The sequence below is a fragment of the Anguilla anguilla genome, chromosome 1 (assembly GCF_013347855.1).
Source record: "Anguilla anguilla isolate fAngAng1 chromosome 1, fAngAng1.pri, whole genome shotgun sequence".
NCBI lineage: Eukaryota > Metazoa > Chordata > Actinopteri > Anguilliformes > Anguillidae > Anguilla > Anguilla anguilla.
This window is the reverse complement of record NC_049201.1, coordinates 53498277-53519935: the sequence shown is the minus strand read 5'-3', so window position 1 is coordinate 53519935 and position 21659 is coordinate 53498277.

The window sequence follows — 21659 nt, the reverse complement described above, 5'->3', positions numbered from 1 at the left end:
CTGCAATGCTTTGCAGTTGGGGGCAGTGCAGTTACCAAACCAGGTGGTAATGCAGGTCGTCAGAATGCGCTCTATGGTGCAGCTGTAGAACGTCCTGAGGATCTAAGGGCTCATGCCAAACTTTTTCAGTTGCCGGTGGTTGTAGAGGCACTGTTGCATATGAAATGAGAGTGAAGTAGCGTACCAGGGGAATCAATCCCTTTCCCCCACAGCCATTTCTAAATGAATGCTGCTTGATTTCTGGCAGAATAGCATGCTGCTTTGTCTTCCAGAAAATAGGAATCACACATATTGTTTTACACCTCCAGGCCAGAGTTTCCTTTCCCATTTCTTAATTTGAATATTTTACATTTCAGAGTTCGTTTTTCATTTCCTGAATGCATTCCTGTCGCCACACACATGGAACCATGGTTTATTTGTTTGGTATGTATGAAGGTTTCTGCATCTCTGCTCTCGGTACCTGCTTTGAATTTGATTATCGTATCCATTTACAAAAAAACCTCAAGGAAATCCATGTTTTCTGTCTTGAGCTCAAAGTTAATCTTGCATCCCATTCCTGGCAATATCAAAGGACAGCCATTAAAGTTGTGTTTTCATAGCCTTTTTCCACTGATGAGTTGGCTAATAGAGAGCTAACAACAGAAATAAGCACTCATTTTTATTGCATCTCATCTGGAGGAATGCACATTTTGCCCCTTGTTTACAATCATTGCTGAAATGCACTAGACCAGTGGTGTCAAACTCGTGCCATGGAGGGCCGTGTGTATGCAGGTTTTCATTCCAACCAATTAATGCTGCCTTAATTGAGTCCAATTACTCATTCAGCCATATGCGTTTAACTGCATTGAAGCACAGAATATAAGAAAATTTTTATTTAGACAATGCGGGTCACCATAGACGTCGGGTCACCATTGTGCACAAACCTGCATCCCTAATTCAGCAAATAATTTAACTAATTATATAATCAAGATCTGAGGCTGGAATGAAAACCTGCATACACACGGCCCTCCATGGCACGAGTTTGACACCACTGCACTAGACCGTACCCTTAGCCTCCTTTCTAAAGGGTTTCAGAAGCCAAGAGAAGGAAGGGGTCACAATGGTTGGGAATCTTTCTCCTTTGAATAATGAAGTAGGTGATGATGTTGAATAAGAATATGAAAACTGTAATAGATATGATGATGGTCAACATGATAATAATATCGAAGATGATTTTAATAATGACAATGATGATGAGAATCATACTAAATATGAAGAAACCATTATGCTTATGACAATATTGAGCATAATGCTGTAATTGCGATAACAGAGATGATAATCGTAATGATGATGACAATCCCGATGATACAGATTACGATGATGATGATGAAGCTAGTGATAATGTTGAGTACACATCCACAGAGAGGTGAGTGTGTACATACTTCTTCAGTCCCAGGAAAAGAGCTGGCTGTGTGTGTCCCTGCAGAACCCAGGCATGGTGGGGTGGGGGCAGTTTAGTCGCGCACCAGTCGGATGCTGCTGCAGCTTGTGTCCTGATAAGGTGCCAGAACAGTGAGGAGGATTGTGTGCTTACAGAGCGGGTGAAGTGAAGAGCCATTCAGGAATGCGTACTGCTATCAGACTGCAAAAACAAACAGGTTTTGGACGTGCTTTCAGCAGTTCTTCACACTCTTGAGTGTATCATAAACACCGGGGTATTACTTTAACCCCACAGACCCCTGGGCTGTGGGCTACACACGGAGAGGATGCTCTAGTTCGGCCTCTCGCTGCGCAAAGGTCCTTTCACAGTAAGAGTGGTCCCCTGCATTTGCAGGAACGGATGTGTGATCAGTTTTCCCCTGTCCCTCTGTTAGAGACCGTGATCAGAGAGGCAGACCAGCCTTTTATTCGACAAGTTATTCTGATTCCCTGATTGATTATGACTTACATTATGCTAATTTGAGACATTTTGGGCCATTAGCAGCACAAACATTTCGGTGTTTCAGTGTTATCCTACTTGGCTCCTCAGCAAAGACCTTTACTGTGTTTTTAATTACTTCATGTATGGTGTGACATGTTGTTTTTGTGGTTTCAGCAAGGTTGGGTTGGTTAATTGGATGTAATAGTCTCACTCACCTCAAAGGATTGGTTATTTCTGAGTTTGCATGAGCCAGACCAGAGAATGAATTATCCTCAACAGATCCTGGGGGACATTTACCAGGGGTCTGTTACTGGGAGACAGTTACAGGGCAGCAAACACTTTGAGGCAGTCCAGTCACTTGGAGACAGTTACTGGGGAACATAGTACGGGAAATTACTGTGTTCAGGAAGAGCTTCAGTAGCGGAGGCCCTGTACAGACAGGCATCAGCAAATCAGCAGAAGGAAATGTTTCTGACATGTCTCAGAGAAAGACAGTGATCTCTGTGGTCATAACACTGTATTATTTCGAGAGGGACAGAGCTCCTAAATGTCTCCTTGTAAATGTATCACAGATTTCCCCAGATGTGAGGAGAAGTTGCTCTAAGGACCCACCTCAGCATCGCGTCACCACCACCCTTTCAACGCAGGATGGAAAACAAACAAAGATCTCGATTTTTCAACTGGCATTGTGCGTGCACTCTTGGGTTGTTGTGAATAACTTCGCTGAAAATGCAGTCAACCATACAGAGGGTAGATTTGGCTCTTGATAGACCTGGTATACTCACAGTGTCCATTTGTGTGTATGTGCGCATACGCGTATGTGTGTGTGTGTATGCGAGTGTATTTTGTGAGCATGGATACATGCACGTGTGTGTGTGTGTGTGTGTGTGTGTGCGCACACATGTGTACCTTCATGTATGCATGTATGTGGGTATGTGGATATATCTGTGCGTGTACAGGTAAGTGTGTGTGCCAGTGTGTGGGTGGGTGTGTATATTTGCATGTGTGTGGGTATGTGTGTGATAGATACAGTACTGTTGATCATTTTAAAATTTCATCCACACCAGATACTGAAACTTTGGTTATCTGTCTGCCTAGTGTGAGGAAAGGTACATAGAGCTGCTGTTTAATGGAGCAGTTCTCAGACCTCTCACACTTTCTCTGATCTTTCAGTAGATAACATACCGGCAGATGCTATTTCCCTGATTTACTGATATGAGAAATACTGCAGTACAAATGTAACTACAAGCACTAGAAGAGAGTATACAGTAAAATATTTAGTGTTGATTAGTTGTTCGGCCCTAGACCTCGAAAACCCCTATAGCAGTGCATGTTCTATAGCTCTATGACGTCACAGCTCCAGAGCAGTACGGACCTCCAGCAGAGCTGAATACAGTCCCTCAACCCTACAGCACAACAGTCCTAAAGCTTTACCCCACAAAAGCACTACAGTAGCACATGCCTATGGCCCAGCACAGCTACATAGCTCCATAGCTAACTGTACAACATCAGTACATGAGCAGCTGCAGCCCAGCTGCCTCACCGACCCATAGCATTTTGGCTATTGATTGCACTTTCACTAATGACTCGTTTGGTCATTAGCGAGAGCAGCTCTCAACAGCACCCACACCTCAGGCTGCAGATAGCAGATAAGGCGAAGAGATGAGCGGAAACCGGGCCTTAGATTATCAGGCCAGACATCGAGGGCCTGCGTCTTTCAGAGGGGAAAATGAGGGCAGACCTGGGAGCCTTGGCTGAGATCAGAGCAAACCCAGCCAATGCATCCATTCTAAGTAAACTTTGTACTGCACTTCATGCTTTGCTGAATCTACAGTTCATCCTCATCTCCCCTTAGAGTGATACGTCCATTCAGTTTTCAAATGTAATTGACTAAATGTCTTTGCAAAATGTGTTTGTATCGCACACATTACAATACTGAAATCAGGGATGATGCATTATACAGTTCATGACTTATATATTGATGGAGTGTGAGTATCACACTTGATGGAGTGTGAGTATCACACCCAGTCATTATGCTTACGTGTCCTATAATGAACAGATTTATGTTGTATTAAATGTAGCTGGGAAATCAGTTTCATTGTTTGTCCCCTGACATGCATTTCAATATCCTCCTGAGGCCCGGCAGAAAAAAAAACATTTAAGTATTTTAATACAAGTGTCTGGTTTGCAGTAAAAAATTTAGAAAAATATTCTTTATTTTTGTTCAATGTCCCTTGTAGTGCATGTTTCTGCATAGTAGAATATATGGTTCTTGAGATTAAGCCCAGAGATCTACAGGGGCCAAAAATTACTGGGCTAAGGAGGCTATAGCTTGAATAACTATCCTTTTACAGTGATTAAAAATAAGGAAAGCTGCAGCAATTTTCTTTCATGACCTCAAGCTGTGTTGCTTAGCTAGAGGAATCCTGAATGCACCTTTCCCTCAGTGGTTCCCCTTGTTGTCAGTTGGTGCTTGACTAAGATATGGGTTTGGAAAAAACATGCATACGAACCAATGACCGATATGGGGGCTCAAAGTTTCAGCGGGTTTGGATACCATGAAATAACCACTTGGGTTCAAGGCAACCAATAGTGGAACTGCAGAAAGAAAAGCTATGATCAAAGTGGACCATCATTTTCAATTTTTTTTCTAACTTTTTTTTTTTGAGAAGCTGATGGCTGAAGTTTCACCTGCTATGACACGGCTGTCAGAGGAGTCCAAGGTAAACAGGACAGCACCGTTCAAGGTATGTGCAGGAGAAGAAACCTGGATCAGTTGCAAAGGCTGATGTTTAGAAGAGGGAACGCAACAGAGCATGTCAGAGAAAAGCTAGTGTGTACACTGATTTAGAGGCAAGGGGCCGGGTGGGGGCTTTAATCTGATTTATTCCCATAGGTGTACAAAGAAGGAGCATGTCCCCATTTCCTTCTCTCTACCCCTGACTGAGGGCACGGCCGCACCTTGTTACTGCACAGGTAACAACCTGGTCCCGCGCCGCCCCCCTCCCTTTAGTCCTACAGAGGAGAAGTGCTAGTAATTAGGTGCCATTCATTTTCAGTAGGCATAAGACTGCGCCTCTTACATATCCTGGACCTGCAGCTAGGGAAGGGCATAATGGGCATGGCCTCATCTGTACTTCATCTGTTCCACCTCTGCAGGGGTACGTCCTGAGTCATCCTCTCTGCTCGTCCTCCTCTGACCAGCTTTAATTTAAAGGATTGTTTTTCACAACCGCAATAACCTTCACTGCCACCCACCCCATGCGTGGTCTAAAATACCTTCAAATTCCAAAAACGAAGGTTCTACGGACTTTATAGACTTGGTTAGCATTCCATTCCTGGAATCTGCAGATCGTTTCTGCAGCGACTCACCTCAAAGGCATTTAGTCTGTTTGTGCTGGGGGTTGGTGGGTTTTGCTTGGGGTCCATGAGTTACTGTCAGACCTCACTGAGGAGAACACACAAGAAGGAACCGCAGGATGGAAGGGCAGAGCTGAGTGCCTCTGGCAGAGATCAGGTTACACCAACGCCAATCATCACCAGATACTGCCTGTCTCTGTGCCTCTACTTCTCACTCACAATCCCTCCAGAATTCCATTGACTGGACCTTACTGACTTCCTCAGTAATGCATGGCCAATTCAAAACTGTTAGATTCCTCTAAGAACCTACAAGTTTTCAGAATTTGCTGCAACACTTTTATTTTATTTACAGTATGATAAAGAAGGGATTATATCGGCTACGTAATTCAAGCAAAATTTGATACACAATATGAATGAAAAGATTACAAGTGATCTGTGCGTTCAGAAAATAGCTTTTTGAAAATGCACACTGGTAGCTATTTTAGAAAATTAAATGAGAATTGAACCACATCAGGGCACAGGGATTGATATAAATGTGTTTGTATGCACTCTCCATCCAGTAAATCATGATGACAGACATTTCCACTTTTTTATTTGGGTATCTGCAGATGTCTTGATTGATGCTTTTCCATTGGCCGAGAGAAGATGTTTCACCAAAGTACAATCTCTGTGCATTTGAGGTAAAACTTGGAACCGATTCCAGAAATCAGTTATTAAGCAGATGCTGGTGGCTTCTCACACATTTGCTGGTTTGCGTGAGAGCCTCCCGCGATCCCATTAATGGACATATTTAGGAGATTAACGGCTCCCTCTTAAACTAAAGGAGTCTGTGTCCCCTAAACCTGTGAGTAGGGACTGACCATGGCCCAGATTTAGTCATTTCAGTGAGGGCTCTCAAGTGGATCTGCAAGGTCACCCCTGGCATGCCTCAGTAAAACAAAAAAGCCATTTTTACAAGCCCTGAAACAGCGCTGCTAATTTTTACGTTTTGTTTTTTTCCCTCCCTACCCCCCTTTAAAACATGCCCTAATGGCTGACGTTGATGAATGCATGTAAGGGATACGCTGCAGGTAGGATACAGTTTCGGGGGAAGAGTGCAGGGGGGAGCAGATTAAACGCCTCAGCGGCAGGGCAGGATGTTTGTGTTCCAATGAGGTGTGACCCACAAGGGTGGGACAAAGCACCCCCCCCCCCCACCCCCTCAAAGCAAGAGATCCTAGAGCAGGGAAGCTCAGAGCAGCAGATAGTGTCTCATCCAGAAAGAGAATCTCATCCTCTCTCCTCTACCCTGGAGATACGGTAGGGCAGGTCCTAGGGCAAGAAATGGACTGTACCAATAGAATGCTAAAATTAGGATCGGACCACTTGGGGAACAGACTTGAGTTTTTTTTTGTCTTCCTTTTCATTGTTACCACACAGTGTGTGGTTCATTTTCCTTGTTCCATTTAATGACCGAATAAAACATGTTGTTAATTTGCTAACGCCAAACTCCCAACGCCCAATTAATTTTGTTCTTTCCATCATTTCTGATCCCCTTGAGTGCCTTGATACAGCATTGTCCTGTAAGATGATTGAGAGATTGTTTGGACTCTTAAAATTAGACCAGGCTACTTACTCCTGGGTGTGTGAAAACACAGCATCATTGAAAAAAGGACTGTTGCCACTCCCTGGACTTGTGAGGCTTGTTTATTTGTTTGTGCATACACTCTTAAACTGTGTGTGAAATCCCAGTGGCCAGGGGGCATCGGGGGAGGGTGGCAGCAACAGTGGTGAGGTACAAGGGTTCTCATGTCTCCGCTGTTTTGTAAACAGGGCCTCTCACCCCATACTCTTCTCACATGTTGAAATGTTTACTGGGCCCATGTAAACTGCTGCTGCCCAGCAACCCCCAACACTACCTCCCCGACAGGCGGAATCTCTTACCAGCATGCTGATCTCAGTGACCCCCAGGACTGCAGGCCCCCTCCTGTGATAGACTGCACCACCCACAGAAACACATTTCATCCATCTAAATCCTTGGTCCACACACACCCACTGCTACTGGTGCCCCCCATGTGAATGATGTTACTTCTGCAGAGATGAGGAAATACAGTACCAAGGAGCTCTGAATTCCTGTGTAAACTAACAGGAAATTTGCATCTCCATTATTCTGTGGGTTTTCTTTGGATATTTTCAGTGAAATTACTATTAAGAAACAAAACACACAACTATATATTTGGAATTGTCTTTAACATCAGAGGACTGGACATATTTTGTTCTTTCAGAATGATTATATAACATTGTAGAACATCGCTTACTACCCCCAAAGTACAATATTTTCCAATAACGGGACAACCTGGAGTGACTTATTCCACTTATCCATTGGTTATCATAATTATATATTAGGTACTTTTACCTTCATTGATTCGCCCACGGAACTTTGGCAAATTGTTTTAGGGTCAAGCCAAAAACTCTGGTTGATAATTCTATTTGGACTGTTGTGAAGCAAAGATCTCTTGTTAATTCTATGATTCTCTGAAAACCATGACTCTATCAGGAAAAAATAATTTAAATTTTTATACTATTCAATTAGTACCAATTTTAGTTATTTTTACATTACATTATTATTACATTACATTATTATCATTACATTGTTTAATAAAATTACATTATTAGTATTACATTGTTTAATGACATTGCATGAAACCATAACTCCATCAAAATTGAATGCCTCTCATTCACCCAGTCAAGCAGACGCTCACACACCAACAGGTGAAAAGGCAACCTTGGAAGGCCCCAACCAGCTTGTCGGGAGCAACTGGGGTGAGGTGTCTCGCTCCAGGACACTTCAACACATCCAGAGGGCCGGGGATTGAACCATCAACTCTCCAGCTGTCAGATGGTCGCTCTACTTCCTGTGCAACCTGAGCTATATATACAGAGAAGTTTGCTTGCGTGCGTGTGTCTGTGTGTGCAAACAACAATATATCTGTGTGCACGTGTACACCTGTATGCCTCGAAGTATGGCCCATGTCTTTGGAGCCTAGGTAGGACAAAAACATAATATTTTATGATTAATCGATAAATAGATCACCCCATTTATTTACATCATGTTACATTTACTATAAATAGTTGAGTCATTGCACGATGTGATGCTCACTTAAAATATTTACAATTGTGGTTTCCCCATTTTCTGTTTGTGTAAGTTGATGTAAAATGTGTTGTGGGACAGTCTGTGTTCAACAGGGTTTGCTTGAAAAGGGGGATACCAGAGGGGTTCATTATTTTCATTTCGAGACTGGCTTTACTGTTGCAAAAAGCAGGCAAGAACATTGAGGCCAAATACAGAAAGAATTCTAACACATGGTTTAGCTGAAGAAATGTTTTTCTGTTCTCACACAACACCTAACTTAATGTTGTAAATCTTTCCCACTTAACAACCGACATTAAACCATTGTGGGATTTAAATAGTTTTTGGATGACTCCATTATTGATATTAAAAGTGAAAATAAGTCTTTAAGGCCAGGCAAGCTTTATTCCAGAGTGTCTGTGAGATCCCTGAAGCCCTCTCTGAAAGGGATAAAGGTGGTCTTTGTCCAGTAAAGAATGCATTTGACCATGTACACCCTTGTTTAATATCAATCACACAAGGTAGACAAAATAACAGTTCATGTTGTAATAAAATGCTCTGACAATATTTTGTTTAAAGTAAGAATTCATATAACAGTCAATAACTGCAGTACCTTCACATGAAAAATGGAAAATTTAAATACCCTACAGTACAGCCAGTGGGATAAAGATGAAAAAGACAAAGTTCTTTGATTATTAGGGCAATTCATTGAGGGGAGAGTGAGCCTTCAAGAAACGCACAATTGGAGGGCCTATGATACATTCTTTGATTGAACTGACCATTGTACTTTGACTGCTGCAAGTAAGTTAGTAATTTAAAGCTCGTTGTAGCCCCATGCATTTACAAGGTTCATGAAGTCTACTCCCATCACTAGAGTAATGTTTTTTTTTTCCTCTGTGAGGTCCATGCACATTTATTCAATTTTCCTCGCTGCTACTGTGGTTTGATGTTGTAATTGTACTTTTTGCCAAGTCTTTTCTCAAGTTTGATTACACTATCATGTGGATCATGATCCACAAAATATGCTGGCCACAAAAATAGCTGGGTGCAGAGTATTCAATTTTTCGGTCGGTTTATTTTGTTTAGATCTTAAAACTGGTTTCTTTGAAAGATTGTAGTTCTTGTTTTGATGTTTGATTTTGTTTTTCTTCCCGTACTCATGCCAGTGCTGTGTTTCTGTGAGTGGATTGCTTTCCATTAATAAAATTTCATTTTGGGGCATAGATCCTGGCTGGATTACTACTTCCGCAATGTGGGGGTCTCCTGGTGTTCAACAACCCATCTGATTTGTGTAATCTTACCATCATCTTCAGAAAATGACAACGTCAAGTATTGAATCAGCTTCCACCACCACCCCAGCTCCCCTACCCCTCTACATTACTTAACCTATAAACTCCAGGACCATCTATCTCTTTCTTGTTCCATATGGTGGAGGGTATTTTCAACGGCTTTATATGATTTATGGATAAAGGGTGCTTCAGGTCAGCCTGGTTCCAGGATTTGCTGAACAAACCATGCCAACTCTCCAGGACTCCTAATGTATAATATCCTCTCAGTGTTATAACATTCCTTTGACGTTATTGTGAGATCATTCACTCATTCATTTCATCCCTCCACTGTACCTAATATTTACCATCCTCATAGTGTTGGAACAGTCATTCAGAAGTTATAAAACTTTACAAAAAAATGGGAGGTAACTAAAGCCATCTCTGGCAGGATTAGTCTGTTTTATGTCTTTAATCACTGTGGTCTCAAAGTGTAAATGTTCTGAAAGTATAAATAGCTTTTTTTGTCAGGACTGTCTGAACAGCTTTATTCAAACATGGGTTGTTGTGTTCCAGAGCTGGTTTCTTTGGGACAAAGCTAAAGTTCGGACTCAGCAAGCAAGTACATTTTGTCTTATCCTCAATGTGAACCTTCAGCATCTTTAGTTGCTTTTTTATTTCTTATCTGCTCAGGATGGTGAGATTGTCCCCTTGGTGGGAACACAAAATGTGGAATTCAATCAAATGTACTTAATCTCTTAATATGTTGTTCATTAGATCAGCTTTCATAAAATATTTTTGGAAAATATTTTTAAAAGTTCATTGCATGGGTGCACTGGTCATGGCTACTGAATCTTGGTATTTTAGTAACTAGAGGCAAGGAGCGCTCAGCTCATAGCGTATGGCACTGGTGAAAAATGGGCTGAATTAGGTTGAATATATATTATCAGTCGGTGTGTTGCAGTTGGATTCAGTCCTACCCAAATTACCTCTTCTCATTCCCTTTGAGAGCCATGCGCTTTGGACCCTGGCACTCTGCCAATTTTTGTGGAGGATATATCCATCAGAAGTGGCTTTTCCCAGTAGTATAATGGTGTTCTTGTTCAGGAGGTGCATAGTAGGGTTGTCATATTTCCCCAAAATCTCATAAATAAGAGAAATTTGGTCAAATTTGTTCAAATTTTCTAACATCAAAATTTCTATAAAACGCTGTATTAATGTATAATTATTATGGCCCAGTTTTAATTTCCCATTAAACTTGGAGCTAAATAGCTTAAGCACACTATGCTGTTACTAAGAAATAATGACAACCGACAGTATCTTGAAGTTGTATTAAATAAAATAAAACCAAAGATAAGAACAATGTCAATGATGCTATGCTATGCTATGCTATGTAAAAAGTTGTGTAAGTCGCTCTGGATAAGAGCGTCTGCTAAATGCCTGTAATGTAATGTAATGATGCCATTCACAGCAATAAAATGACTCAGCAAATCAACTGTTGTTCAAATGAAATTTAAAAAATTATAATGCATGAGTCCATCATTAGTTCACAACAATAGGTTGGCTTACTTAAACTAAACTGAACAAATATATATTCTTTGGTGGGGAAAATAGAGTCAGCTTTTGTACAGTTGCATGCAGAAGTTGCAGACAATTTTCTCCTCCTGTATTATTTTGTCTCCAAAGAACAAAACCCATAATATTTCCAAATGGCACTCCTGACGTGCAGTGGAGTAACAATTTTTCTTGTCTTTTTTCCATTTGAAATGTACAGCCTATTGGCTACGCGGATAGCATGACCCACACATGAACTTTATTTTTAGGCAACCTAATGGTACACCCTCCAGACAAAACAATAACATAGCTTGTTGTTTACTTTTCTCTCTGATATTAAGCACTACCACGAGGACAACACAGATTAGTGCAGTGTGTAACTGGGCTCCTTATATCACCTAGGAAATGGGATTACAAATTCAAACCCTCAATTATATATTCAAAATCTTTAATTCCTGAGATTTAAACAAGTTAGATTATCAAACAAAACAGTGACAGTCCTAGTGCAAAGTCTTCATCAAAGAATCTATGACACCTCAAGCCAACCACCAAGAGCAGATGACGTTAAATTAGTTTAAATTAACATATGAAGATTGTATGTAGCTATCATTTTAAATATAGTCACATAATTAAAATGAAAAGTTTGTTCAATTGTGTTTATTGTGATTCTTTTCTTTACAGATAGGTGTAAGAAAAAGAAAGGCTCTCCACATACCATGCACTGGTTCTCAATCACAATTCATAGAACTGGACCATTTGGATTTCATGATTTTTATTGAAGTAATGTGTCTACTTCTTAAATTTTAGCAGAAAACAAAATACAGAGCAAGAGTTGTGAATTGTGATCAAATCGACCATACAGTTTAATTATGCATGACCCAGACAGCGCTCTGTGCCACTATTTCCTTGGTAGTGCAGCATGTATTTTCTATCCACTGAGGCTGCTTCCTGATTCCTGACTTAATTTTTTTTTTTGCAACAGTTTAATGGGAGGAAAACCATTGCAAAGCTTTGTGGATTCCTGCTTTGTGTCTTCATGTCTTTATGTGTTGCCTAGAACCTATTGCTGCCCATGAGGTTTAAAAAAGAGTATTACAGAAATTTCATGCAAATAAACCCATTTGGTAGCTACATAACAAATCACCAGAACAAGTTCTACTCTGCTTGTGTTCATTACAAATATAGCCTAATTTTTTTAATTCTACCACAGCTTGGATAAATAAAAACTTAAGCCTTGTTTGGCTGAATTGCATATACCTTTGAAGTGGCTAAGAGCATTTTATTGAATCTGGGGGCGTCCTGTTCTTCTTCATGATTGCTTCTGTCACCCTGAGGTAGGAATAATGGAAGGAAGGGGTTCAGTTAGGGGGAAGTACAGATTCAGGGCAAAAATCTACATTTGATGTGTTGTTGCTGAGCCATTCAAGAGCTCAAGCTGGTTTCAGTATCCATCACTCCATCTCGCACTGAGCTGCTAATTCATCCCATACAGAGATACTCCATCCTGTTCATCCAGGGCCCTGGCATTGTGAGGAGGAGTAGCCCGCCAGTTTTGACTTGTAAAAGGATTATAGTGTCATAACTTTGACCCAGCCTCTAATAACAAACACATGAATCTGCTAATAAGCCTCTGTAGCACAGAAATTTGTTTTTTCTAATGCAATAAACCCTTTCTCCCAAAATAACACACTGTCAGCCTGGAACAGCCAGCCTCTCACTTGTCATTACGCCACTGTCAGGTCAGAAAGCCATGAATGACATGTTAATTGACCACACCCTTTTAACTTCAGTTACTGTAGCAGCAGAACAGAGACATAGCACTGGAAGAGATGTAGGTGAGAGATCCCCGTGCAGAAATCATACCCCTCAAAATAATCTACAACATATACAGCTGATATCCTATAACAGAGAAATCAAACTGTATTTACACTTCAACCTTGGAGATATGAACTTCAGTAACACGAAATTAACAGTCAACAAACAGGTTAATTTTAAATGATAATGAGACACACATTTCGCGAATTAAAAAATGGCAATACAAATAAGATTTAGACAAAGGGGCATGTAGCACAACTGACAAATTCAAAGTGAGAAAAGTCAATAGTGTTTGGGATCACAGAGCTTCTCCACCCTAGCTCCCCAGTGGTGGAACGAACTCCCCGTCCCTCTCCGAACCTCCCCCTCACTACCCATCTTCCGCCGTGGTCTGAAGACTCATCTCATCAGACCTTTTTTCATGACACTTGTTACATGTTGCCCCATCCCAGCACTTTTTGGTAATTTGTATTTGTCCTAATACTGTAGCTTATTCTTCTGCCTAGTTGGCTTTGCAGAGGTTAGGTCTTGGCTAGAAATTGCTGTACAAAATAAGTATTGTATCTTACTGAACCTGTTTAGCCGTTGTCTATGACTGTGAAATGCACTTTTGTACGTGGCTTTGGATAAAAGCGTCTGCCAAATAAATGTAATGTAATGTAATGTTTGATATATAAGGAAGAGGCGGGACAAAATTGAACAGTTTGCAAAACAAGCCAAATATGGTTTAAAAGGTCAAAGAAATTAGGAATCTTTCAGGAAGTGAAAATATAATTCATGTTAATTCATGTTCTGATGAATCCCCCCCCCCCCCCCCCCCAATACTCTTGGTTTGATTATTAATTATACTCTTATATGATGGTCTACTAAATGTGAGAGGCCTATTTCAGGCCACTGCAATGCAAACAATCAGTTTCATTCATAAAGGATTCAAATTCGTATGATACTTTTATTCAAATTATTCATTTTTTATGCGACATTCAATCTTATGATTACTTCAACTGAGAACAACCTCTATTTCTGAATTATACTTCATTATAGCATACTTAAAGGGATCACACCTGTCTGGCAGTGTGACATTGTTTGGAAAAGACTGGAAATTCCATTTTCTCCTGAGGGCAATATGGTAATGTCTCTGTGATACAGACTGGAAGCACCCCTCCCCAGCTCTTGTAGAATTATAATAAATGAATGTTCCGTGCATTATGATAGATGTGAAGGTCAAAAATAAGGCACAATTTCAGTTTGTGGTGAGGTCAGGGACATCTGCAGGAAACTTTCAGCTGAAGAGCTAGAGATGAGGTCCCCTCAAGACTTAAATGGTCGACTAGGGAATTTTTAAGAACGGTACCACATTTTATCTTGCTTCAGTTCTTTCAAGTCTCTAATATTTGGGCTCAGAGGAAAATATTTCTGCTTTCCACCTGTTTATGATTAAATCAGAATTCCAGTAAGTCCAAAGTCACACAAAAAAAGTGCACATCCCTTACTGAGACAGTGAACTTCTGTCATCAACTTCTAAGGGTGATAGTGATGGGTAATGTGCTTTCTAGTTGAGGGTGTTTCTCTCAACTGGTGACAGGCCAACTTGAATATGGATACAGAACGTGCCTTCTGATGTAGTCAGAAAAACTTTCTCCCTTTCCATCTTACTTATCGTCCCCCATCTGGCAGGTTAAGTTGTACTGTATCAAGATTCTACCACTCTGTTTATGTGGGGGGGGGGGGGGGGTGGTTTAAAGGTGCTTGTTGCAGTAATCTGATTTCTGAAAGCCAAACCTTCACTCTGGATAGCACTAACCAATCAATGAGGTACAGCAGTTGGGGGAAAAGGGGGTTGCCTAACTCAGATTCTCCTGCTGCATGTTTGAATCTGTGTCACATCTTCCGTTACAACATTATAGCATAAAATTAATCAATGCAGTCCTGTGTCAGAGGGATATGAGGCTGCATCATTGACAGGCAACATCTGCATTTCCTTCAAGACTCTCAAATCTGTTCTCGCTCATGGTACCAGTATTTAACTGTTTCACAGACAACATCCAACTTCACATTAGCTCCAAGTACTCCTCTCCTATTCACCCACTCTCTCTCTCTTATTCCAACACAGAAACCCTAGTAACATCCTGACTGGACTATTGTAATTCACTTCTCATAGGTAAACCAAATAGAGCTGTTTAAAAAGCCTCTCTGCTGCTAGATTCTTGACCCATACAAAATCACATGACCACATCACTGCAGTTCTTCACAAGCTCCACTGGCTCCCAGTTAAATTTCAAATTCAGTTCAAGATCCTTCTCCTTACATACAAAGCTTAGCTCCTACCTATCTCTCTGACCTTCTACTGGACTACTCACCCTCTCGCTCTCTTCGCTCCCCCTCTTCTGGCCCACTCAGTATCCTCTCCTCATACCTCTTCTGACTTGGTAAACAGGCATTTAGCTAAACTGCACAAAAACTTTGGAACTCACTTCCTCGTCGCATTCGGTCCTCTGACTCATTCTCTTCATTCATAAAACAGCTGAAGACCCACTTATTTAGACAATTGTACATGCAAGACATTTAATTATACACACCTGCATGTGCATACACATGAATCTCTACGTACACAGGTTCAATTGGTGAAACAACATATAAATATATGTATATAGTTTATAAACATATATACAATGCATACAATAGCTAGGTTTGCACAGATCAATTAGTCACACACAGTATCTCATTTCAACACAGAGATACACCCGCTTGATACACACACACGTACACACACATCCCTGGTCACTCAAACACACTCACCTGGTCTCACAAATACACTCCCCAGCATGTTGTCCATTTGTAAGACACTCTACCATTGTCAAATATCTCCCTCCAGGGCTTCTCAGAGTGAGTTCAGTTCAGACATGGTGGCAAAGACAACATGGAGGCCATGTCTGCTTCCTTGGCTGTAGTTAATATAAAGTTGGGTTTATTGAGGGACCATGTTCACGATCAGTAAACAGCAGTGAGTAGGCACTCTCTGCTCCACTGCAGAACCACACATTTTACAGGTTGCATATGCCAAACACATGGTCGACACGTGTTCTAGATGTGACAACAGTCATGTTTTGGTTTTTTTTCAGAGTGGCCCTCTGGCCAGAGCAATGGGGAGAGGCCAAACCCATGGTCATTAATGTGAAAGAGGTTGCTTAAATGTTTAAATCATTTGAGGGGGTCATTATTTTGTGAGTCCTGGTATGTTTAATGTAACACATTTTTGAAATCCTGTGGAGTCCAATTAACACCACGTAATGTTAATGCAGCTCAGTGGCTTGGTCCATGAGTGAGGTAGTATAAGAGACTACTATATGAGTGTAATCATACTGGAGTGTGATAGTGCTTATATTGTTTGCCCATGTAGTAATGTCCTTGGACGTACAGTAGAACCACTCAGGGAGACCTCTTTTTTCAATAGCGTGAGAAACTATTGTCTGATTGCCAGACGTGCTGGAGTTGATGCTGTTTGAATTGTATTGTCATTGTCATCTCCCCCAGTGTCTCAGCACTACTTGAGCATCTCTTTTTTCAAAGTGACTCAGTGTTTTCACTCACTGGTAACAGCTGCATTCATTCTGGAGTGATTCGGCTGGATCAGCTTGTTGGTAGTGCAATTGTAGGATTTAATTTCAGGCTCAAATCTAATATCCTTGTCATCAATACTCTACAGGGCTGCCAAAAGTTGGCCAAGAGATATTGTACAACGATAACGATCACATGTTTTCAAACAAGATAATAATAGCTTGAAGTTTGTCTTGCATTATTTGATTTCCCTGCATATTTGAGATCTGCCGAAGAGCAGTATGTTTTTGGCACATATTTTGAAAGAAAGGCTACTGTGTTATTCAATGCATATTTCTTGTTATTTTTTAATTGCCATCATAATCCCTTCCAGGTCTTGATAAAACACAGGACAGCATGTGCTTTGTGAGTTTGAATTACTCCTTCTGATCCAGATCGAGAGTAGGCAAGTGAGTTCACACCCTTTGTAAAGCTCCTTTTTATTTGAGGTGACCAGAGTTAGGCAGTTTGGCAGGCTGTGGTTGATTTAGACTGGTGTTGTTGACAATGGTACAGTTGAGTTGGTCAATGCTCTTTGTAGCTTATTGTGATGTGAAAAAGTTAGCTGGGTGTGACTGACTGTGGTTGAGTAAGGCTGGTTGTGCCTTGGTGTGGTTGGAAGTGGTGGCTCATAGTTGTTTGGGCAAGACAAGTATGGCTGGCTGTGATTTGCTGGGTGTGATTTGGTGATCCTGCATAAGGCTGGCTGTGTACGGTTAAGGCTGAACAAGGTTAGATCGTTGAAAAAATACCAAGGTGCTTATGGGAAAATAAATTCATGTCTAGTTAAGACATGCATTAGACATTCCAGTGTTGACTTCATTTTAAATGAACACCAGTACCAATGTTTTACTTGTTGAAGTCACCATTGTGAACATTAATAACATAAAAGACAGCAGTACTTCAGTAAGTACATGATTGGTCATCTTAAAACAAGCTAAAATGGTAAGATAAAAATAATGACTACCCTTTGACGGATTTTATTAATTTGTTATATGCCGTGTAATATATGTTCTGCATTCTCACAATATTCTGCTCTGTTGAAAAAAACCTGGGATACGTAACTGGAGGGTATACATTGTTTTGAGTGCAGTATAAAGATATATTTGTCTGTAAGCTGAGAGGGTGCTTTACTTGGGTAGCAAACAATTTCCTTTTTTGATTTAATGTTTCAGGTTAAAGTTCTGAAAGGAAGCATTAAAAAATATATATTTTGTTGCCAAGGAGTTTAATATTTTCTCTGACTCCCTTTTACACTCCATAAACCCTGCAAGAGCACTGTAGTAAAACACATGTATTTAACTCTTTTCTTCCATTTCAATAAAAACAGACACCTCATTTGTCATTTGTGTCTGGTCCTCTGAAGTCAAACTCAAATGACCAATCCTGTGCACCCATTTCTGTTCAAAAACTCCTAGAAAGCCTTTCCTGAGATGGCAGAACCTGCCGTCATGCTGAAACTTATGAAATATGCTCAAAAGCTTGCAACTCCTATAAAATTAGTTCCACTTCAGATAATTGAGGGCGGTTATGGCATATGACTTCACAGCAAATTGCGTACCAGTAGCACACGCATGTCTATCTTGCCAAGTTTTTGGCACGATATTTTGTGCTCAAATTAAACATTTGTCAAAACTCACCCATTAGATATTGTCATGAAACTTGGTAAATAGGTTTCTCACATCACAGCAAACATTTCTGCAGTGAACCCTTGTGACTTCTGTCAGACTGGGTTTTCTCAGCCCACCCCTCTTCCTGCAGTTATTCAGCGTCAATGAGCGAAAAAGTGAGGAAAGATCACTATCTCTACTGAAACAGAGATCTGAAGCAACATTTAACATAATGCAAATTCATAGTCCTGGATTTAATCAACATCTGTCCTAAGTTTTGACCTATCAATGCAACTGTTTTAAGTTTTTTCATCACAGACAGTTTGGCTAGTTCATTTTGGTGATTATTTGCTAACTGTTTGCGAAGAAAAAAAAGAACCTGATTGAATCCAGGTCACAATGTCTGAGGCAGGACATAGAACCAGCAACCCTGTGCCGCCTGCTATGGAGACCAGACCCACGTCCCAGCATCTTTCCAAGCGTATGGACCAGATGCAACCCATAAGCTTAATAAAAAGGAAGAAAAATTACCCTTAAACAGCCAATTTTCCTTTCCTTTGTGTACTCAACAGTCAATAATTGACAGTTATGACAGATATATTTTTTGGCATTCAGTCAGTTTGATTACAAGTAAGAGATCTGAGATTTGGATTTAACCATAGACCAAAGAAGCTGTTAATTAATGGTTTTATAAGCAGTACATAAAGGTAATAAATTCATGTGCAATGAGAGGAATTAACTGCTGATGTGGGTGGTCCTTATTTAAGAAGAATCACACTTGTTTATAAAGCCAAACCATAAGGAAAAACTAAGTAGCAGTATAAATGTTGAATTTTGACCTCTCCTAACACAGAGCCCCACCCCCTCACCCCCCCCCCCCCCCTTCTCATTCCAATTTTATTTGTGCTGTTTATCTACTACCATGAGTTAATTTAAGAGGTGTAATTGTGCATTGTTCTGAGATGAGTTATGATAGAAACATTAAACTAAGGAAATGGGCTTATGGGTAATGTGTCCTGTTAGTATAGTTCAAGCGTGTAACACCGTCAAGGATTGAATCCCAACCATGCCAGTACCAACTACGGCCAGTAGCCTTGCAGGGTGATTCATAACTGGTGGATGCATCACCCATGTTTAGAAAGGGTTCAGTCAATTCAGATCTGCAGCTCATTGCTCTCGCGACCTCCGCTGCTGCACACCAAGAGTCTTCCTCTGATTCATGTCTGTGCAAGCTTGGCTTGTGGGCTACGGTGTGAAAAGAATCCTATGTTGATATCACATACATGAATATCCTCATACTGAGTGTTGGCTCCTGCAACTGTTGTCGCTACTTAGTAGAAAATCTCATTAGAAAAGAGTGTCTTTCCTCTGTGTTTTTCCAGCAAGCTTTGTCCTTTCCCCAGGTGACTGCAGGATTTTCAAAATGTAAACTTTGTTCTTCCCACAGTTATTCCTGAGGGAATTCTCGATAATAAAAAAGACAGTGTGTTTACAAGGCCTGTGGGAGCACTTACACAGTTTGAGTGTCAGGGCAGAATGCAAAGCCTCCTTGTGAAAAAAGTTTTGCCATCGTGCACAGCCTGCCTACCACAGAATAAATCAATCAAAGGCTAATGCAATACAAATTAATTTATGACTTAGTACTTAAAGAAGTGATATGTGATGACAGTGATATTGATGAAAAAACTTGAACTATGAAATTTTTAAATCCTGCTTAGAGAAAAAAATGCTGTCCAAAGAAGGCTGTTGTCCTGCAAAAGCTTGCCATTAAAAACAATAAGACATCTTTAAAACTATAGCATCAATACGGTTTTACATGTGTTTTCATTTTAATAATTAAAGTGCCTATATTTTAGGCATGTGTATTTCTATATTATTTAACTTGTGTAAAGCACTTTGAGATGCAATATTGCGTGAAAATGTGTTATCCAGAGAAAATAAATGAAACTTTTTTATCTGCAATGTGACGTTCATGCTAGCTCTGGACAGAAGAGGTGGAGTCAGCCGCAGGAGAAATGAGGTGCCTGGGTGGCTGTCTCGCCTCCTGCGTGGGTCTGGCTCTACGTGGGACGAGCCCTGCAGAATGCAGACTAATCTACGTGGGACAAAGGCCTGGTTTGGAGCAGACAGACCACCTGTGGAGAGAGAAAAAAAGGGAAAAATCCTTAATCAAAGCTAAAGGATCCCCAGCTAGGTTTGGCTCAGAAGCCATGTAGATTAATATAAACTGGTGGCCTGTCCAAGACTCACCGCCCAGAAACACCCATAGCTGGCAGAGAGGTTGCTCAGCAACAACTGCAAAAAAGAGAGAGAGAGAGAGAGAGAGAGAGAGAGAGAGAGAGAATTGAGTGGATGTCCCTTGATTAAATTTCTCACCCCAAGGGCAGCCAGTTTCATTCAGAAACAGAATTGAGCATTCCGTTGTATTACAGACTACTAAAATTTATTCCAAAAGACGTTTAACATTCATTAGAGTGGGTTTTTCAATATTTTGATTTTGTTTGTTTTTGGTGAGTTGTCATTCATGATGTGTTTTGTACAGTCACAGATAGTCATGTTATATGAACTAACATTTATGTCCTTCCTGACAAAAATTCTGTATTCTGCAGTTTCATTAGTTGAAAATCTCTGACTGCTGAGGAGTAAAGCATAATTATTGCCAAGATCACTCCCAAATTAATTGAGAGATGTAGTGTGTTGTTTCAATCGTGAAACGGTTGGAGAATTACAACTGTAAACAAAAAAAAAGAAACTCTTATGTAAAACATCCATAAAATGTGTATGGAACGCTTGCTGCTGCTGAGGTCAATAACAGGTGCAGGGTGCTTAGCCTGGTCAGATCCATAGGATACCTCCTGTCACGATGCTCCATCACCCATGTTTATGCTTCCCTCACGCAGCTGACTGCGCTGAACTGTAGTTATACACTGTTAACAAACTTCAGCCTCTGCCAATGTGTTTTCATAACCTTGGGGAAAAAATGACATATCTCACTCTCTCTCTCTCTCTCTCTCACACACACACACACACACACGGTGCTTTATTTCAGAATTTAGACTTCCATCATTCTTTGAGTTCGGCTCAACAGCAGGTCACAATCTTTGGCCTGAACCCTCCCCCCTATCCATACTTCCTCCTCTCCTTTTCATCTCTCACATCTGGTGAATGTGCAGTGACTGAGGTGGCCAAGTGGGAAATAGACTCCAAGCTAATATGCTGACACTGGGTAACAAAACACATCTTGAGCCATACAGTGCATTTCCCAGATACCACCGGACATGAAATACTCTGCTGGCTTCTCTCTTAACCTGTGGTAAATTCAGAGGGATCTCTGCTTTCTTACTTTAAGTCCTGCAGTTTAAAAACAATTATTTATGAGCATACTCAGAAGCTAAATTACACGCTCACTGAGATGTCTACAGCATGATTCTGGCTTTATGGGTTTTATGTTT